Source organism: Manacus candei, unplaced genomic scaffold, assembly GCF_025592945.1.
Source record: "Manacus candei isolate 608988 ecotype Guabito, Panama unplaced genomic scaffold, ASM2559294v1 h1tg000135l, whole genome shotgun sequence".
Classification (NCBI taxonomy): Eukaryota; Metazoa; Chordata; class Aves; order Passeriformes; family Pipridae; genus Manacus; species Manacus candei.
In genome coordinates, this window is record NW_026138183.1 from 407,192 (window position 1) to 421,286 (window position 14,095).

At 39.9% G+C, this 14,095-nt stretch overlaps 1 long non-coding RNA gene across 1 annotated transcript in view; it reads left to right on the top strand.

Moving 5' to 3' along the window:
* LOC127462682 (uncharacterized) overlaps nt 1-11,009 on the top strand; it is a 131,727-nt gene extending 120,718 nt beyond the window's left edge. The window contains exon 4 of the long non-coding RNA XR_007900523.1: nt 10,680-11,009. This is a non-coding gene — a long non-coding RNA (uncharacterized LOC127462682). The remainder of the gene's footprint in view (nt 1-10,679) is intronic.
* Nucleotides 11,010-14,095: the final 3,086 nt, after the last annotated feature.

Genomic DNA, 14,095 nt, shown 5'->3' on the forward strand with positions numbered 1-14,095 from the left:
TTATACACTCTAAGGTGAAATTTAGAAACAAAGGCACACATCTTAATTCAGAAGTTCAAGTCCATAAAGACCTTAGTATATGGAAGCTGCAGATCAGAGCATGAAAAGTGATCAGTGGACATGGTGACAGATTTGTATAAATGATCAAAACTACAGAAGATGACAAGAACAAAAGTCCAAGGATTACTCTGAACTTCTTAACACTTTGGACTCACAGGAACTGATACTTTATGGCCTCCTGAAGAGCCCAGTACTCTCAGAACATGGACTGGTGAGATTCTGTTACTAGCACACTACTGTTCAGAATTCTCTAGCTGTATATATACTTGGCAAAGCTCATCTGTTAGAGGACAGCTTATATTTTTCTTGCTTGCTGAATATTCAGTTGTCCAGCATCCTGATGTAGGACTTTGGTAATAGCCAGAAGTCTGTTTCAGCTTTAGCTTAAAGTGAGTGTATTAAAAGATATCAAATACAGGCATCTGAACTTCGAGGCTGAAATATGTTACATGAAAGACAGATTGCATCTGTTGAGTGGAAATGTTTAAAAGAAAGGTTTTGAAAACAGACCCCTTCTCTGCTCTGCTCTCTCCTGGTAGAATGTATTTTTTTCCCCTTTTGTCTGACTTTGTAGTTCAGGAACTTTCTCTGACTTCCTTGGTTGCAGCAAACTATATACAGCCCTGTCTTGGACCCTGGGAAAGTTTCCTTCTTTCTGTCTTCTTTTGACTCTGGGTTTGTTCTCCTAACAACCAAGTTCCCTGTTTCACTCAGAGAAAGTACTAGTTTTGCCCACAGACTTTTTCTATCGTCCAATTGAGAAGTTTCTCTCACCTTTAGCATACTTAGTTGTTTGTGGTGCTAGATCTCTCTAGAGGTTCTGCTTGACCTATGATGAAATAAGCAGAATAACTTCTTCCTTGCTGTTTACTCTTAAACAAAACATAAAACATGAATTGCAAATAAACTAAGACAGCAGGTGTTTGCACTCCTCCATATTTGCCGCCAAACACAGATTTGAACTGAGAAGCAGGTGGTATCATTCAGTCAAATTTCAGTCAAGAAGCATGCAATTTTTCCTCACGTTGTACTTGCTTCATGATAAATGCAAATATATTTGTACCCTTTGAACATTTGTAACCTCTGAAAAAAAACATTTTTGTTGTCAGTTTGCTCAATAACAGCACCTGGAACTTATTCACTCAGTCATTCATTGCTTGCCACTGCTAAGCCCTCTTGTGACCCTGCTGAGGGAAGATATGGCTCTCCAGAGGTGTGCCGTGGTTTCAGAGGGGAAGCAAGGTGTTAGAAAGATTTATTTTAGCAAGTTTCAAAATACTGACATAGTTCATGTTTGCACCTGTTGTCCCATATTTCAAAACCTGGCCTGTCTTTGAAGAAGTGTTTGAGTGTGTGCCTGGTTTTTGCAATTCTTGCCATCCCTGACTATCCCTGTCACTCCCTCGCTGGGCCTTTCCACAGTCTTTCCATGGCCTGGGACCCCATTTCCTGTTCTACTCTGCACTGGTGAAACCTCACCTTGAATATTGTGTGCAGTTTTGGGCACCACAATATAAGAAAGATATTAAGCTGTTAGAGTGTCCAAAGGAGGGCAAGTAAGATGGTGAAGGGCCTTGAGAGGAAACCGTATGAGGGGCGGCTGAGGGTACTTGGTCTGTTTGTCCTGGAGGAGACTGAGGAGAGACCTCATTGCAGTTACAACTTCCTTGTGAGGCGAAGAGGAGGGCCAGGCACTGATCTTTTCTCTGTGATGACCAGTGACAGGACCTGAGGGAATGACCTGAAGCTGTGTCAGGGGAGGCTTAGGTTGGATATCAGAAATAGGTTCTTCACCCAGAGGGTGGTTGGTCACTGGACCAGGCTCCCCAGGGAAGTGATCACAGCACCAAGCCTGGCAGAGTTCAAGAAGCATTTGGATGACACTTTCAGATGCACAGTGCGACTCTTGGGGATGGTCCTGTCCAGGGCCAGGAGCTGGACTCAATGATCCTTTTGGGCCCCTTCCAACATGGCATATTCTGTGACTCTGTGATTCAGCCCCCAAAGCCTGACAGTCCCTGTCCTAGTGATGCTCCAAGAGGGTTGGTCTACAGTTTCCCACAGCCCTGCCTGCCCTTGGGTCCTAAAGAGCTGAGCACACCCATAGGCCCATGTGCTATCACCAACGGGCTTGTCTGAGAGCTGGGTCACAGCCTCCAGGCTGCCCAGCTTCCTTCTGGTGCAGTAGGATGGGCACTGGCGAGGAAAATACCGTGTTGGCAGGCAAGATGTGGATTGCTTTGTAGAGTTTGAGTAAGTTATTTAATTTGTTTAACAACTAGGCTTAACTTTTGTGAAAGTGCACAAGACTTATTTATTGCTAATGATACCTTGACTATATTATGCTATTTTGTGTGTGCTTTTGTATGTGCATGTATGGGCATTTGTATAAAATATACAACATATTTGGGCATTTTGTAATAGTCATTATATCTTTAACCAACTAATTTATAAGGGAGATAGTTAAACAACAGTAAACCCTACTATTTAGAATATTAACAGATGTTGTTTCCACATGCAGCTCAAATATTGGGACATATTTCCATACTTTGGTTATTTCTGTGTGTCAGCACATGAAACAATACTCCTAAGAATATTTATTGTCTTGTCAAAAGCTGCAGTTTCAACAACTAAAAACTGAACAGCAATTAAGACAATTCATTCTGGTGGTGGAAACATTTTTCACTGTAGCTATAGCATTTTACAAATGCTTCCTTAATTCTTTGTCGGTTCCTGCCATGTAGAAGTTGGATAGCTCCACCAGGAATGTACTGGAATTGAAATCCGTATGGAAGAAACAGTGCCTTGTATGGGAAAAAGAATTCTGATAGAAAAAAACACAATTGGTTTTTTTCCCTTCCAGAAAGCTGGTTTCATACTAAGGGCATCTTCTGTGTGCCAATTACTTTTAAAGAAATGTCTTCAGCCTCCTGCTGCTTCATTCTCGGATTTGAGTAAACTTATGCAAATAAAGGCACCATGGATTAATATACTAGCTGGAAAACAATACAGTAATGTCAAAGCTTTTTTGTCACAGTGGAAAGAATGGAAACTGAAGAGTGCATGAAACAAAACATGTACTAGCAGAGAAAGTCCTAATAGAAATCACAGAAAATATATGAGGGACCTAACTGGAATAAAAGCTTGTCACCAGGAATAAATGCTTACCATAACAAATTTTTTCTATGGCTGTTTATGCTTTCAAGGTTACTTCCTTAGTCCATTCTTCAGGTTTGTGTCATTAAACATTTTTTACTTTCATATCCATTTACTTTTAACTTCTGGAGAAAGCTTTATTTAAATAACATCCTTACAATTGAAATTGTGTGGGTGTGTGAACTTCCCACAGAAGACAGAGAAGATGACTCTTGATCTTTCAAATGTTTTATTTCCATAAGCTTTTAGGCAGAATATGAGAGAAAGGAAGGGGAAAATGCTTAGATTGAAAAATTGACTTAGAATTGGAAATACAATTCAGGGTAAAACATATTACAGTACATTTGGCTTCATCACTGGCTAAGATCATAAATCTAAGAAACTTCAGAGCAGTACTTTCTGTGTATCTCAAAGTCTGATGTTTCAGTTGAAATTTCTCGCATTAATAAAGTTGACTGATGACAAAGCCAAACATTGCTGCAATAGATTTGGCATTTTGGGTAAAGTGTTTCCTTAAAAAAATCAAAACCCTGATTGCCTCCCAAAACTTGTACTGCCATTAGTGTGAACACACTCTCTGACTATACTTTACCATATGTAGTGGGTTGGCCCTGGCTAGATGCCAGATGCTCACTAGAGCTGCTCTCTCCCTCCACTCTGCAACTGGACAAAGGAGAGAAAAAAACCAAAACAGTGAAGGATTCATGAGTTGAGATAACAGCTGGGAGATTGATTACCTTCACAGGCAAAACAGACTCAAAGTGGGGATATTAATTAAATTTATTACTAACAGAACCAGAGCAAAAGAGTGAGAAGTAAAATAATCTTCAAAACACCTTCCCCTCACCTCTCCTTCCATCTAAGTTCTTCCTCCTCGCCCCCAGTGATGCAGGGGGACGGGGAATGGGGGTTATGGTCAGTTTTGTTTATGCTGCTGCTCAGGGAGAGGAGTCCTTCCCCTGCTCCTGTGGGGTCCCTCCCATGGGAGACAGTCCTTCATGGACCTCTCTGGCATGAGTCCATCCCTTGGGCAACAGTTCTTCATGAAACTGCACCATGGGGTGCAGTCCTTCATGAATGGGTTGCCCACAGGGCCATGAGTCCTGCCTGGGAAAAAACTGCTCCAGCATGGGCTCCTTTCTCCATGGGCTGCAGGTCCCTGGCAGGACCCTGATCGATCATGAGCTTTTCATGGGGTCACAGCCTTCTTCAGATATACATCTGTTCTGCTGTGGGTCTCCTTCATAGGCTGCAGGTGGGTCTCTGCACCCCGATGGTCCCCCATGGGCTGCAGGGGCACAGCTGCTCCACCATGGGCTGCACCACGGGCTGCAGGGGCCTCAGCTCCAGTGCCTGGAGCACCTCCTGCCCCTCCTTCTGCACTGACCTCGGTGTCTACACTGTTGTTCAAATGTTCTCACTCTGCTCTTCCCTGGCTGCAATTTCATCTGTGCAATAACTTTCTGTTCTTAAATATGTTATCACAGAGGTGTTACTATCACTTCTGATTGGCTTGGCCTTGGCCAGTGGCAGGAAGCCCATCCTGGAGCCGGCTGGCACTGGGTCTCAGAGAGGGGAAGCTTCTAGCAGCTTCTAACAGAACCACCCTTGTATCCCCCCTGCTACCAAAATCCCACCACAGAAACCCACTATGCCAGAGTAAGTCTTTAACTCTGCTATTAGTGAAACAATGAAACATCCATGGAGGATTTATAGAGCACTTCCTCTTTGAACCCCTTCCTTGTGTCTTTTCAGGGAAAGTTTTCAGGACAAAATGGGTCAAAAAACCAGACAGTTGTTTTTTGAGGTGTCTGTATTTAGTAAAATATTGTTTCCATTGTTTGGACTGTCCCTAGGATTGAATCTTCACCTAAGAGGAAATTTGGTCCATAGTGAAGCAGCTAGGGTCGGTATCAGTACTGGCTTTGGGTTCCTCTTACACTGTGTTTCCAGGAGTTTAAATAGCAAAAAGCGTTCTCATTCTAAACTAAACATTTCCACAAATGAAAATTATGTATTTATCATTATCTATCTATTTGACTGTGCTAGCATTGTTAGTGGCAGTAATGTCCATCGTAAGTAATAGCTACTCAGCATAAACCTGAAGCGTAAGGGGTGCCCAGTAGTATTGGAACAACTTTTATTCTCCACCCAGATGTACGGAGCAAGGCACATCATCTTTTTGACATGATCTCGGTTTTGAAATGATCACTTCTATCTGATAAATATCCCGTGCTGTGAATGAGGTCAGGTAATTTGTTTCTTCTATCAAGACATTACAGTTCATAGCAAGATTCTCTGATGTCTTCAATTTCTCTCACAAAAAAAAAAGTTCTGCTTTTTGTGGTGTTCTAGGGAAAGATATTATCTACAGTCTCTTCCTCACAATTTCAAGTGGTGGTGGTAGTAGCAGGTTTGATGCTTTGCTTCTTATTGGATAGGATTACACAGGAAATTGGTAGGCCGGTTTTCAGATGACCTCCACTGAGATTTTGGAATTTGAAATGGTTTCTCAGATCCCCCTGTGGCTCATTCTTCACTTGGCAACTGCCAAGATTCTGTAGATGTCCATGCAGAGTTTGGGAGCTGTAGTGGCCTTCCTCCTGCATCCCAGTTAGTCTTGCATTTCATAGCCTGAACAGTTACTGGCCAGTAGCCGCCGCTGTGTCTCATGATGCCATGGAGTTAAAATAGCTCCAAGCTCTTTTAGGACCCTCTTACCTGTTCATATCCAAGCCATCTGGCTGGGTAAAGCTGAAAGATCAGGAGGTCAGCATGGAAGTTCAAATTACCCTTACTGAGCCTTTGGAGCCTCTCAGCTCCCAGCTGTCTGGGATCTCAGCCAGTGCAGAACCCCTCTAGGAATTTTCTGCCCAGTGCAAAAGCCAAAGGCAGAAACATGCTGTGTCCTGACTGATCTCCTGATAATTCAAAAGGTAGATGAAAACACCAAATTACTTGTATATATAAAAGAAAAAAAAAAAACATTAGTTTCTAGATTAGTCATTGCTCATGGGAGGTCTGACTCATGAACACTTAAGGTTTGGGAATGGTAATACTGCAGTCACTGTGCTTTCTATTTCATACATAAAACTTGTATTCATGCAAAGTGAATTCATTGAAAAGTTACCCAACTTGAAGTCCAAATTCAGAGTCACAGTTTAAAGCTCAGCTTGAACATTGGCAATTGTGTTATGCCTTTAAATGAAGTGTTAGAGATTACAGGGTGACACAAACTGCTCTTTCCCTCCTCAGAACATGACAATCTGGTTAACCTTTGCAGTTCCCATTTAAGGTTTCTCAAAAGTGAAGGACAGGGTGGGATGCTATGAGACTGCAAGATGGAGTGGCTGCCATGTGCAGTGAATGGACCATAAGCTAGAATCACCACCAGTTGTTAAGTGGTGCTGTTAACCTGTGTAAAATAGTATGACTTTGTTTATGTGGCTTTGAGCTGCCAAAGACTGTCTCTCAGCCTTGCCACACTGCCACTCCTGTATTACCTGTGTGATCTTTGCAGTGCTTACCATACCCACACTATTTCCAAGACCCATGCTCATCTTTATAGCAGGACATGAGAGCTTGATATTTTGTCATATCTCTTCACGGAATTGCAAAATCACAGAATATGCCCAGTTGGAAGGGACCCACAAGGATCACTGAGTCCAAGTCCTAGCCCTGCATAGGACCATCCCCAAGAATCACACCATGTGCTTGACAGCCCTTTTGAACTCTGCCAGGCTTGGTGCTGTGACCACTTCCCTGGGGAGCCTGGTCCAGTGACCAACCACTCTCTAGCTGAAGAACTTTTTTCTAATATTCAACCTAAACCTCTCCTGACACAACTTCAGGCCATTTCCTTGGGTCCTGTCACTGGTCATCACAGAGAAGAAATCAGTGCCTGTCCCTCCTCTTCCCCTCACAAGGAAGTTGTAACTGCAATGAGGTCTCCCCTCAGTCTCCTCTTCTCCTGGTTGAACAGACCAAGTGACCTCAGTTGCTCCTCATAGAGCTTTCCCTCAAGGCCCTTCACCATCTTCATTGCCCTCCTTTGGAAACTCTCTAATATCTGAATATCTTTCTTACATTGTGGCACCGAAAACTGCACACAATATTCAAGGTGAGGCCACACCAGTGCAGAGCACAGTGGGACAATCCCCTCTCTTGACCGACTGGTGATGCTTTGCCTGATGCCCCCCAGGACAGGGGTGGCCCTCCTGGTTGCCAGGGCACTCCTGACTCATATTCAACCTGCCATTGACCAGGACCCCCAGGTCCCTTTCTATGGCACTGCTTTCCAGAATCTTATTCCCCAGTCTGTCCGTACATCTGCGGTTGCCCTGTCTCAGGTGCAGAATCTGGCACTTGCCCTTGTTGAACTTCATATTTGGTGATTGCCCAGTCCTCTAATTTATCAAGGTCTCTCTGCAGGGCCTCCTTGCCTTCAAGGGAGTCAACAGCTCCTCCTAGTTTTGTGTCAACTGTTGCTCCTCACCCTGTTGGCTCTAAGTGATAGAGGACTAAAACTTGAGACAACATGCCTTATTGTTGTCAGCCTGTTCAGAGGAGAATTGCCTAGAAGGATGACTAATGTGGCTAATACCCCATCTATGATCTTAAATATAATCAAAAGCCTTTAATTAGTGTTTCTGAATTTACTCAATTAAAAAAAATTATGTATCTTTAGCACCATTCCTAGTGTAAGATATATTAGCTTTTAGAAGCACCCACCTCTATTAATTTCAGAGGTAAGACTATTAGCTGTGAGTAAATATCTCAACTTTAGCACAAGAACTGAAACCTGCCCTGAACTGGGAGATGAAAACTAGTGAAGTGTGATATTTCTAGGACGCAGTATCACTTCCAATTTTTAATTTTTTTTTAACATTTAATTTCCTCAGATTTGTTCATTAGTAAGCTAAAGAGTGCAAAGCAGTGAATGCTGCCCACCATAGACTGTTTTTCACCATACAGATAATCAAAAGTGATATTGAACTGCTAGAATAGGCAGGCAAATGACAGCTTGGATGTCCAGCAAGCCTAGTGGCATTTCTTTTGTTTTGTCTTGGCTTTAGTTTTTCTTAGCTCTAGTGTTCCTCCTCACATCATAAGGAGACACAGCAATTCTATAAACAATTTCACAAGCATGAAGGCCAAAGAGAAACTACTGGTGCAAGAGAGCATGAAAAATTGATCCATACAGGTCACTAGTCTTCACACTCATCTGATCTCTTTCTTTATGCAAATTCACTACAACTTGAAGAATAACTACTCATAAATTAGTTAATTAGGCAAGGAGGAGCCTTTCTGAACTACATCTGATATCACACTATGCTTAGGTAACTAACCTATTGTCTCTCTCAAAGAAAAAAAATCCTGGATACCCGGATATTCATAATCATTGGAATACAACCATTGTTAGCTTAATATGTGGTAGATTAGTCTTTAGGCATTTTTTCTTTTTTTTTTTCTTTTAATTTTTCCCCCAAGTATAGCCAGTACCAAATATTTCCATTTATTTAGTTATGTGAAAAGGATCACAGATCCATATTATCTCCTTACTAAAATATTTGAGATAAATAGGAGACTGACTCTGATGCTAACCTTAAGCTTTAATTATTTTTTTTTTCTAATTAATGGCTTTGCTTTTTAATGCTTGTGAAACCCATTCTATGCTTGAAAAAAAAGAGCACTAGATTTTGAGTACAATACAATGCAATTTTTAAATAAATCCCCAAATCTGAATTTCTGCTCTAGTTGCTGAATACAATTTTGACTCGACTGTGCAGCTCCAAATCTCAGCTACTGTATGGAGAGTTGTTGAAACAGTAGATGGCGCTCAATAATCTGTAGGATTTTTAATCACTTTTTAGAAACAAAAAGTTTTTTTAAAACCTGTTCTCTTCAAATTAAAGTAAGGATAAATTTAATGGCAGCAATGCTATAAATTACATCATTCTAATCTCCACTGAAGGGGTCTGATGCACAAGAAGTAGGCTGATTAGAGATTAGAAACTCACTCAAACTGTGAATTTTTCTTTTTTCACAGTGCAAATGCTTTTGAGTGGTACACTTGTCAGGTTACTGCTAAATGTCCTGAATTATATTCTTGTTTTTTAATTTGTCCAAGTGTTTGATTACTTATTGTTCTTTGATTTTGTTGTCAACAACCATGACAGTCTCGACTACTAAATTTCTACAAAGAGATAAATCACTCTGACTTGACTACACATGGTATCTAATTATGACTTTCTGTGGTTTTGATGTAAAGACACTAATTTTTAAGGGTGGTTTTTTTTTTTTTTTGGTTTTCATGTTAAAAATAAATTTCTGCTGAACAATCTCTTAGTATCTGTCTCTCTATGAAATGTGGGGAGATGAAATCCATCCCTTCTGCTATTTTCCACTGGCAAAACAACTGTCACATACAGTCTACAGCAGTCTTGTAGCAAAAGTCCCCTTTGTGTGAGATGGAGGATTAGCTGCTACTCTTAATACAACTGTTAAACATCTGAGCCTAAAGTCAGGACTTAAGAGGGAAGACGGATGAAAGGTAAGGATTCTAGCCTGGACTTCAGAAGATCAAGTTCAGTTTCTGGCCTTAAAGATGTCCTGTGTGGCCTTGGATAACTTTTAAATACTCAAATAAATGCAGTGCCAACAGTCAGACATCTCAGTCTGTGCTGAAGATACGTACCTTAATTCTTCTGTTCCTGAGTTCTCCACTTACAAAATGGAAAAAGTAAGACTGCTCTACTTGCAAGGATAAATGTTATGCAGTACAGGTGTTACTGTACTATGGGGTAGGAAGTAGACCAAAGTACCTAAAATTGATATCTAACTCAATATATTTGGAGGAGTGGTGATGGAGGGAATCTCTATTCTGTAGAGCACAATGGTTGCATGTGTATGTGCTTATTCTAATCAATCTTCCTAAAACTACTGTAGCCATAAAACAAGCAATATGGACAAGAGGAACAGAAGTTCATAGTTCACTGACATTCAGTGGAAACTAAATTCTGTTACTCTCCTTTGAAAATACTCTAAACATATAAAGAATTAGCAAAAAGATGGTAAACAGAACTTGGTTTTATGCATTCCCATGTTTTTTTTTTTTTCAAAAGCAAATCTATTTTAATCAGTGAAATGAAGTCTTGATGAGATCTATATTGGAATATTTATGACTACTTATGTAACTGCACATCCAGTCTAATATGTTACAAAGGGTTTTCTGGCTGTGCTATTTCTACTTAAGACTGTCTGTCCCGTTTTTCTTTCCATTTTTATATTCCACCCAATCTTCAGCTTCATTGTGCAGTTTTAGATGGCTACCAAACTCAGAATGGTTTAACATACTGGATGGTTAATGCCAGTTATTTCTGCTCTGAAATACTATGACTCACCAAGTTCTGTAATGGTGTTGTTTTCTGGGTTATTTCTCATGTGAGATGTTTGCTTTCCAGGCTCCTGTTAATGTCCAAGATGTCTGTTTTCTTTCTTCAATCAATGCTTTCATTGCAAAAACATTTGGGCTGGTCCATTGGTTCAACTTCCAGATAGAAACACTGGAAACATGACTGTCAGACCTGTCATAAACTGGAAATGCTCCTGTCTTTTTGTTGACATTGGCACTGAGACTGCTGCACTGAAGCAATAAAAACTGGACCCAAAGGAAACAGGAAGTAAACCCGAGTTTTGGAGTAAAATGAGAAAAGCTTGTTTCTAAGAAACAGAGAATTTATAATAATATGTCTTCAGTTCTGGTTTTTGAGGGGAAAGAAAGCCCTGTATGAAACTGTTCTCTCAGTGCAAAACCTTGCCAACCTTGGTAGAGAATGTCAAAATGTCTTATGAGTTTTTCTCCTCTAAAAGTCAAACCAGTGTATTACTAGACACTGAATTACCACTGCAAGGCTTATCACCTCCTGGGTGGCTCCATACTTCCTCTCTGACCTCATGCTTGTCTTGTCCTTTTCAGATTTTAAAGTGTCTTTTCTTTTTACACCTTTCTGATGCTTAACTCCTTCTGGGTAGCACTGAAAAAAAACCAACAACAAAAAACATTAGGAAATAAAAAAAAAAAAGAAAAAATCTGTAGTTGTAGTGACAGTATCAGTATTGATTGAGGAATGTTAACTGGTACTCCCTTGATGCAACTCAGTAAAATAAAACAAATAGTGTTCTGACAAATACATGGAAGCAAGTTTGAACAGTTTTCCTTATAGCTCCTAGGGTATATTCTTTTGCAGAAAAAACAAGACAAGCATGGCTGAAATCTTTTCAAACCTATTCATAGGGGAATATTAATCTCCAGGAAGCACAATAAACACAGACTTTGATTTCCTTTTCCTTCCTTTTATAGACAACCCAAGAAATGCTGCAGAAAATGAGGAAACCAGAAGCCAGACAGGAAGCAATATACAGAAAATGAAGCATTGCAGGTCTTGTTAGCATTAGATAACCATATGGCTCTACAGAAACCATAGAATAACAGCCATCCTAATTATGGATAAGTGATGAAAGCAAGCTTAACATTAACCCCATTAAAACAGCAGCTGAGGACATCTCATCACAGTGGAAAAATGCAGTGGAAATGATGTCCTAAGAATGATACCTAAAGACCATGGTAATAATCTGTATATGGTCTTACAACTGTTATGTTAACTTGATTTGCTTTTAATGAACACTAGCTTTGTTGCAACTCTTGTCGTAGTAATGGAGATCCTGGTACCTTGCCATAGATTGCATTGTCCAAACAGCTGCAAACCTTGTTGCCTGCTCTTCATGACAATTCCCTTAATTCTGATGATGTGTGTTGCATGGTTTTCTTTGTTTGTTTGTTTGTTTTTCTGCATTTATGATGTTAGCCGGCTTATTGAAATGCCAGATATTGGAAATTCAAGATGTGCATACTTTTATGAGTGAGGCAATTCTATTTCCTGGAGCTAGGCAGCCTTTCAGGATCTGCAGTAACTGAGCTGACAGTATTCTTGTACTGTAGCCTATCATTTTTTGACAGGCTTTTGTTTCAAAGGAACTGGGGAAAGGTATTGGTGCAAACGATCATGTGCTTTCAGTGCCTTCCACATCTTGACTTTGACTCTTCACCAATCCAGTTCTCAATTGACTTTATCTAAGGGAAAAGCCTCTGGCCCAAAATACAGACTACAGTTATGCTGGAAGTTTCTGGCTTACATAGAAATACTCCTTTTCAGTCGAAGAGACTTGAAATTTTAGCCAAGTGTCATTGACTCATGACAATTTTGTTTCTTTTATGGTATTAAACTGGAAAATGGATTAATTTACCAGTTAATGTACATCTGCTATATGCAGATCCACATGGTTACCCTGGATTATATTAATAAAAAATGGACCTTACACCTCTTTCCATATTCTGTGTTATAAGTAAGTGTCAAAGAAATTACCAGCTATAACATGATTTTACTATGCTCCTAATTTGTTTAAAAAAGCATGATTATTTCTGGTTTCATTTTTGTCAATATGTAACAGACAATCCAGTAATACTGTTGAAACACAAACTGGAGTTGTCCTGATGAGATTTTGTCTGGATCTACATCAGGTCTGCAATAAATTGTTATTCATGCTGTATTAGAGAATGAGTCAGTACTTTGAATTTGACAGGATTAATTCCCTAAGCAGTTTTAGACTTTGGCTGTAAAATACCTAGAGAAAAAAAAAATCTAAAAAACTTTTATGTATACTGTCTAGCATCAGTGGTCATGAAATACATAGATTCAGTTGTCATGAAGTTAAAAAAAAAAAAAGAGATTTTAAGCAATTCCATTTCTCCTCTAATCAAATCCTGTTGTAAAATAGCTTCAAGTTTTGAAGTAAGATTCAAGCTTGATTAGCTAATGACATTTTGAGTTGGCTTGTTGGAATAGGAAGTGGATCAGAGTATCTGGGTGATGTCATAACAGATCTCTGATTTCAGAGAGATATATTTGGCCTTGTAAACTGGGTTATCATGGTTATGTGAGCTAATTAGTCATAGTAAATGGATGTTTCAGTACTTCAGGGACTTACTGCTGTGTTTAGACCTCTACCAGAAATACAGAGACTAGCCAACAACTCTGGTGCAAGAGTTATCTCAGAGAAATATTCCAGCCTGTATTTGAGTGCCAAAATGTAAAATAATGAGCCAGTTCCCAGGAACTAAGGAAATTATTGAAGGAAATATAGTACTAGATTGCTGCCTGCTGGAATCTAACAGAGGTGGGATCTTGCACAGGTTTTTCCTCCAGCAGTTTTCCATTCAATATACCTACGAAAAGAATCCTCACTTTGAAAGAACTCAAGAAAATAGCTCCTTCAGTACTCTTATGACCCTTGCAGACATACAGAAGAAACTAACCAAAATGAATGGATTACTATACTCTGAACAACATTAAATGATGACACAATGCATTTCAGCAGAATCACACTTGACCTTTAAATAATTCTATAAACAGTGACTATAAAATGTTAGTGGATGTTCTGTAACAGAAAAAGCAAAGTTCATTAAGGGTTTGTACAAACAGTTTGGACATATAAAACAACTGAGCAACTGAATCTGAATGTGTGGGTTTCACAAACCTTGGATGACTGTGCAGCAGTGGTAACATTGAGTGAATTGGTGCATCTCTTTCTTTATGTTTGGTCTTCTAAAAATTTCTATAGTGAAATTATAATTGTGAGTCTGAATAAGATATAGTTATTGTGAGTACCCCGAGGGCATTAACGATCCTGATGGCCTCATCATCTGTCCGTGGGACCTCTATCCACACCCACTGCCTGTGGGCCCAGGGACTCCTTTTCAACTCCATATTTGGTGAGAGGACTACTGATTAAGGCGTTTCTTTTTAGGAGGATTTAATCT